The 7,981-nt window shown below is 34.2% G+C and overlaps 1 pseudogene; it reads right to left on the reverse strand.

Moving 5' to 3' along the window:
* Positions 1-1,144: 1,144 nt before the first annotated feature.
* On the reverse strand, positions 1,145-7,569 carry LOC118018743 (annotated as a pseudogene).
* Between the last annotated feature and the right edge of the window lie 412 nt (positions 7,570-7,981).

Consider the following 7,981-nt stretch of genomic DNA (forward strand, 5'->3'; position numbering starts at 1 on the left):
GAATGTAAAATTATTGCATTTAATGTCAAATGACTGAATCCATTAAAAGGCAAAGTTATAAGATCATCTTAAAAGATAGACATTGGGGAGGGTATGTGCTATGGTGAGTGCTGTGAATTGTGTAAGACTGTTGAATCACAGATCTGTACCTCTGAAACAAATAATACATTATATGCTTAAAAAAAAAAAAGAAGAGTGTAGGAAGGGTGAAATGAAGGGGGGGAAATCGGTGGGGGAGACGAAGCATGAGAGACTATGGACTCTGAGAAACAAACTGAAGGTTCTAGAGGGGAGGGGTGTGGGGGATGGGTTAGCCTGGTGATGGGTATTAAAGAGGGCACGTACTGAATGGAACACTGGGTGTTATATGCAAACAATGAATCATGGAACGCTACATCAAAAACTAATGATGTAATGTATGGTGATTAACATAACATAATAAAATAAAAAAAAATAATAAAATAAATAAACACATAAATAATAAAATCTTGTAAAAAATGTGAAACCAGGTTATAATTTTAAAATAAATAAATTGAAAACAAAATGTCTAAATCTGAAAAGTAAGGAATGAGATATAGATAAACAGAATTTATAAAAGGAGTGCAAACCTTAAGGGTAGATTAAATTGGTTGAAAGACTAAAGACAATAAACATAAAAAATAACTTTATGTAATGTTAAATGTTGACTGTTACTGATATATTTTTTATTTCAACAGTGCAACAAAACCATCTCATTAAATAAATTAAATTGAAACTTTAGATATGCAGTAAAACATTAACAGATTTAATTATAGTAGCAAATAACATACCTTCCAACAATGTGATAAATCAATAGGCAGATATAAATAAATAAAAATACATGAAAAATCAACAACTTGATGTATAGTGATATCATCACCTTACATTCCACAAGTAGAAAACTTACATTTTTATCTTATGCCCATGGAGCATTTACAAAATGAAACATGTACTTGGTCACAAATAAAATCTTTTACCGAATTTGGCAGACCTCTTGGTGCTGAGTGTTAAGAGGCCTTCCAACTCTGATTGGTGCATTTTATTTATCTATCTATCTATCTATCTATCTATCTATCTATCTATCTATTTATTTATATTTTATTTATTTATTTATTTATTTATTTATTCATTTATTTATTTTAGTAAAACCAACACAAAGTAAACAAAGCAAATAACCATCAGTAGTCTTAACATCAACATGAGCTTTGGTCATTGGCTGCCCTTGTTTGACCATGGAGCACATTTTGTCACAGTTAAGATCCATGCCATGGAAGTTATTCATGTAGTTTTTGCCCTGAACATCTTCAGTAATTAACTTAAATTTCTAAATGCTTTCTTATCATTCTGCATATCAGCAAGGCTCACTTCAAAAACAGGACCCTTGAGGCCATCAGATGTGATTTTGGTTCCTTGAGTTCTTGTAACTAGTGTTTTTCCAATATTTCTTTTTTTCCCCAATATTTCTTATATTGAACATAGGTGGTGCTTTCTCATCATAACCACTCCTTAGAAAACGGATCAACCACTGTCTTCTCAGCTCCCTTTTTGCCTCCTTTCCTAAGGTGCTTGTTCTTGCCAATGCCATGCTCAGGGAGCCCCAGAGTTATGTTATAAAGCAGCTTACATAGTACAGAGGCAGTGAGTGCTTATTCTCCACAGTGATTGGTTACAATACTAGAATTATCTTAAATGAAAGGGAGTTGGTTAGTGATTACCTCATATTGATTTGGGGAAACAATCTAAGTTTCATTTATGATGTTCAGAGGCATAAGGAAGAAGTAACCCAGGTCAGATTAGCCTCACCTGTCTTGCAAAATAAGTTAAATTAAGCTTTACTTGTATGACTAAACTGTTTTTGTCTGCTCAAAGAATTTTCAAATCTGGTTTCCATTTGTGTTATTTTTTTTAAAGTTACAGTATAATTAACATACAGTGTTATATCAGTTTCAGGTGTAGAATATAATGATTCAACACTTCTATACATTATTCAGCTTTCATCACGATCTGTGCACCCTTAATCCCCTTTATCTATTTCATCCATCCCCCTCCTCCCCACCCACCTCTCCTCTGGCAACCACCAGTTTATTCTGTTATTTGCGTGTATTTTCTTGTCCCTTTTTTATTTTGTTTGTTCTTAAATTCTATTTTTGAGTGAAATCCTTGTCCATTCATAAATGAATAGATAAAGACAATGTGGTATGTATATTATATATGTATTACTCAGCCATTAAAAAAAAAATGGACTTGCGGGGCACCTGGGTGGCTCAGTTGTTAAGCGTCTGCCTTCGGCTCAGGTCATGATCCCAGGGTCCTGGGATGGAGGCCCACATGGGGCTCCCTGCTTCGCGTGAAGCCTGCTTCTCCCTCTCCCACTCCCCCTGCTTGTTTTCCCTCTCTCGCTGTGTCTTTCTGTCAAATAAATAAATAAAATCTTTAAAAAAAAAAATGGACTTGCCATTTGAAACAACATGGATGGACCTAGAGGATATAAAGCTAAGGGAAATAATTCAGTCAGAGAAGGATATCTGTGTTTGATTTTACTATGACCTAATCACTTCCAAGGGTTCTATGCCTAATACTATTACCTCCGGGATTAGGTTTCAGCTTATTAATGTTAGGGTAACATAAACAGGTATAAAAAGATTTCTAATAGTTTACCCAAATCCACCTGGAAAACAAAACAAAACTACTTTATGGTTAAAGTGCATTTAAATAATCACTAATTAGATATATTTTAAAATTCATTTGTATTTATTAAAGTCTTACTTCATAATACAGTATCTATTTTATCTCCTACTTTGCATTTGCTGTCGAAATTTATGTCATTTCAATTTCCAATAATGAAGATGAGTATCACCAACAAGTGAGAAGAAACCTACAAAGAAAAGATATTAAACCTGACTTTTACAACATCTTATTTGCTCTCGTTGTTGGTTTATACAAATTGTTGGAATAAGGTACGCAATGTATTTTCCACTGAACTTTGAATGTTATATAAAATTTTTACCATGGAAGAAGCATAATGTATGAAGACACCTAACATTTTTATATCATGATGTCAAGCGCATTCAATATGACATGGTAATCAAGGCTTAAAGGCATAAGTAAGAAAATCTCTGAGAAAGGAACGATTATTCATCTTTCTAGCAAATTTTAGAAAAACATTACTAATAAACTTATCATTGCCACATAGAAGGTTGAATATATATATACTTTTAGTAACTGACACTGGCAGAGTATAGTAATATATTTTCATCAAAAGTACAGTATAGTCCCCTTGAAATTTTTAAATGTGCAATTTTAAATGCGACAGGTATGCCATGCTACAAGTGAAGACATACAGGCTAAAAATGTAGTAATAAGAGAAAATTAGAATATCTCCTGTGATATAATTTATAGCATTCCAATATAGATTTTTATTAACCAGTAAGATTTAGTAAAATTTTGAGCTAACCCTATTTTCCCTTAAACTTGAATATTTGCAATTCACATAGCAAGTATAAAGTAGTTTTTTTTTTTCAAGATTTTATTTAAATTCCAGTGAGTTAATATACAGTGTAATATTAGTTTCAGGTTTACAATATAGTGATTCCACACTTCCATACGATACCTGGTGCTCGTCACAACAAGTGCATTCCTAATACCCATCACCTATTTAACCCATACCCCAGCTTACCTCCCTTCTATAATCATCACTTTGTTCTCTAAAGTTAAGAGTCTGTTTCTTGGTTTTAGTGTCTCTTTTTTCCCCTATAGTCATTTGCTTTTTTTCTTAAATTCCACATATAAGTGAAATCATATGGTATTTGTCTTTCTCGGACTTATTTCACTTAGCATAATACTCTCTAACTCTATCCATGTCACTGCCAATGGCGAGATTTTATTATTTTTTATGGCTGAGTAATACTCCAGTGCAAATACATCTGTATCTATATCTATCTATCTATATATATCTGATATAAATGCAGATATATATGTGTATTATTATATTACTACGTATTACTCAGCCATAAAAATCATATATATATATGTCGATGGACATTTGGACTGTTTCCATAATTTGGCTATAGTAGATAATGCTGCTATAAACATCAGGGTATCAGGGCACATGTATCCCTTCATATTACTATTTTTGTATCCTTTGGGTAAATACCTAGAAGTACAATTGCTGGATCATCGGTTAGTTCTATTTTTCACTTTTTGAGGAACCTCCGTATTATTTTCAGAGTGGCTCACTGGTTTGCATTCCCACCAACAGCGCAAGAGGATTCCCCTTCTCCGCATCCTCTCCAACACCTGTTGCTTTCTATGCTGTTAATTTTAGCCATTTTGACTGATGTAAGGTGATATCTCATTGTAGTTTTGATTTGTATTTCCATGATGATCAGTGATGTTGAGCATCTTTTCATGTATCTGTTAGCCCTTTGTATGTCTTCTTTAGATTATCTGTTTTTTGGGTGTTGAATTTAATAAGTTCTTTATAGATTTTAGATACTAATGCTTTATCAGATATGTCATTTGCAAATATCTTCTCCCATTCTGCTGGTTGTCTTTTGGTTTTGTTGACTGTTTCCTTTGCTGTGAAGAAGATTTTATCTTGATGAAGTCCCAATAATTCATTTTTTTCTTTTGTTTCCCTTACTTCCAGAGACATATTTAGTAAGAAGCTGTTATAGCCGATGTCAAAGAGATTACTCTCTGTGTTTTCCTCTAGGATTTTGATGATTGCCTGTCTTACATTCTGGTATTTCATTCATTTTGAATTTATTTTTGTGTGTGGTGTAAAAAAGTGGTCCAGTTTCATTCTTTTGCGCATTGCCATCCAGTTTTTCCAACACCATTTTTGGGGACTTTTTTCCCATTGGATATTATTTCCTGCTTTGTCAAAGATTAGTTGACCATACAGCTGTGGATTAATTTCTGGGTTTCTATTCTGTTCTATTGATATATGTGCCTATTTTTGTGCCAGACCATACTGTCTTGATCACTACAGCTTTGTAATATAACTAGGAGTCTGGAAGTGTGATGCCTCCAGCTTTGCTTTGCTTTTTCAAGATTGTTTTGGCTATTCAGGTCTGTTGTGGTTCCGTACAAATTAGGATTGTTTGTTCTAGCTCTGTGAAAAATGCTGGTGGTATTTTGATAGGAATTGCATTAAATGTGTAGATTGCTTTGGGTAGTATAGATATTTTAACAATATTTGTTCTTCCAATCCATGAGCATGAAATGTTTCTCCATTACTTTGTGTCATCTTTAATTTCTGTCATATGTATTTTCAGAATACAGATCTTTTACCTCTTTGGTTAGGTTTATTCCTAGGTATCTTATGGTCTTTGGCACAATTATAAATGGGATTGATTCCTTGATTTCTCTTTCTGCTGCTTCATTATTGCTTCCTATAAGTTCATCACGAAGCAAGTATCAACATTAGGAACTGGGCAGTTGACATTAAGAATATCCTTGATTGGGGCGCCTGGGTGGCTCAGTCGTTAAGCGTCTGCCTTCAGCTCAGGTCATGATCCCAGGGTCCTGGGATCAAGCCCCACATTGGGCTCCCCGCTCCGTGGGAAACCTGCTTCTCACTCTCCCACTCACCCTGCTTGTGTGCCCTCTCTCGCTGTGTCTCTCTCTGTCAAATAAACAAAATCTTAAAAAAAAAAAAATACCCTTGATTGGTAAATGGGGTACACATTTCTGACATTTTTATCTTTGGCATTTTCTTTTCCTAATATGATTTCCCAGCTCAAAGGATATTGACTTATCTAAGGTTCATTTTTGAAATTCTATTCTTTGGTTGAAAATCAATGCATACCAATTTTAGAAACTTTGGGAAATTCGGAAAAGTAATATTACCTGTAAATTCAGTACACACTAATCTTATCATTTTATACTTCTGGTTGATTAAGCAATCTCTCACAATGCAAAATTTAATAAAAATATAAAATTTTACTGATTTTTGACTAGACAAAAAAGCCATGAGGAATTTTGTGAGAGAAACATTATATTAAAGGTGAGGGATGTGTCGGTTTCCACACAGAGGTGAACAGAAAAGTCGAATGTCCAGAGTGCCCAAAGAAGGTAGAAATTCCTGAAGAGAGAGGAGGGAAAACAGAAAGAGAAATAAGACAGAAACTATAATTGGTGAACAAAAGTAAAAGGCTTTGGGGTAGAAGAAATGTGAAGCTTCTTGGAACTGTGGCATGTGGACAATAGGAACAGCAAACATTTTAAATAAATCAATGCAAATTTTTTAGTTGGAAACCCTTTATAATTTTTGACACAAACATTAACTTTCCAGTGTGCTCTGTACCTCATTAAATGAGATATTTTCTTTTCTCTCAACTACGTGGGAACACAGGACTGGAAAGAATGTAGTGGTGATTTTAGTGGAGAGATTCTAAACATTTCTAATTTCCAAATCTCTAAGTTATCTGCAGAATTTTTAAAGTTTGCTTAAAGATATAAACATGTTTGGAAATTTATAGATTCTGTGGGGAGTTTTATACCATAAAGACACGTTTGCAATAACCATGATTCTACTGAGGAGGCTTTTGATTTAGAAAAGATACATGCATACCTACCATTCATGCTTCCCATCAGATTCTACAAAACTCCTAAGTCTCTGGTCTTAAATACACTTCTGGAATAAAAGAATTTGGTAAGCTTACAATTTTGATTCATATCATTTATATCTCTCTCTCTCATCTATAGCTGCTTTTATATCTATATCTATATTTATGTAATGAAAAATTGGTACACATTTTTTCAAACAGGATGGAATCTCATTTACCATTATCACTGTGATACTTAAAGGACGTTAAACATTAAAAGTAAACAAAGTAATGTTTTTGCTATGCTGAAAGGTTTTAGAGAAAATAAAGCATGAAAACAATGCATTCTCTCTAATGCAGTAATTCTTAATCTTTTAAAAAGAAACTACACATCAAATAACCATCTATTTCTGGGCATAATTAGCATTAATCTGACTTTTAGACAAGCAGTGTGACAAATTTTACTTTAATTGACATTGATAGTGGAGTTTTATTGGAAAGTGTTGGCAAGCTCATTCCAAACAACCTTCAGTATAAAGGAGAGGTTCTGGAAATATGATGAGAATTTATTAGTCTTCAGCATTTACTCAAAGAGATATACTGAACAACGAAACAAAAAGAAATAAGACCATCCATCACCACCTCACAAAAGGATCTAAGCTTCTTTTTTTTTTTTTAGATTTTATTTATTTATTCATGAGAGACAGAGGGAGAGAGAGAGAGAGGCAGAGGGAGAAGCAGGCTCCCAAGGAGCAGGGAGTCTGATGCGGGACTCGATCCCAGGGCCCTGGGATCATGACCTGAGCCGAAGACAGACGCTTAACCATCTGAGCCACCCGGGTGCCCTGGATCTAAGCTTCTATGTCCACTAATACTGTTACGTACTGTCACCAGTCAATGAGACGACATCACAGAAAAATTCTTGCAAAAGTGTTAAGTTATAAATATGTCCATAGCAAAGCCATTTCCCAAGTTCTGGTTGAACGCAGTTCAATACCATTCTACGTTTTACTGAAGAAATTCAACTTAAGTGTTGGTGATTATTGCTGTCTAGCCATTTAACTGCATTCTCCTGTAAGACTTAATGAAGTGGATATTCTTTGGCTTTAATTTTCGAGACTTTAAATAACAATTTCAAGTGTCTTCCCATAGCGTGTTGAAGGGAGGAGAGGGTGTTTGAAATGAATGATATTGGTGACATGATGGGAAGCACATTTCCCAGCAGGTATATACTATCATGGCACTTACCATTGTCTGTTATAATTGCTTGCATGACTAAATGCTGCCTTGTACAATCAGACTTTGTCCTTTTTGTCTTATGGAAAGTCACATAGAACATAGCCAAAACACCCAAATCTCTGGACAGTTTTCTACCATATTCCTTAAAGTCATAGTTGAGTGGGTTTGAATCC

Source organism: Mirounga leonina, unplaced genomic scaffold (assembly GCF_011800145.1).
Source record: "Mirounga leonina isolate KUSES-001 unplaced genomic scaffold, KU_Mleo_1.0 Mir_172, whole genome shotgun sequence".
In the NCBI taxonomy this organism is placed as follows: domain Eukaryota; kingdom Metazoa; phylum Chordata; class Mammalia; order Carnivora; family Phocidae; genus Mirounga; species Mirounga leonina.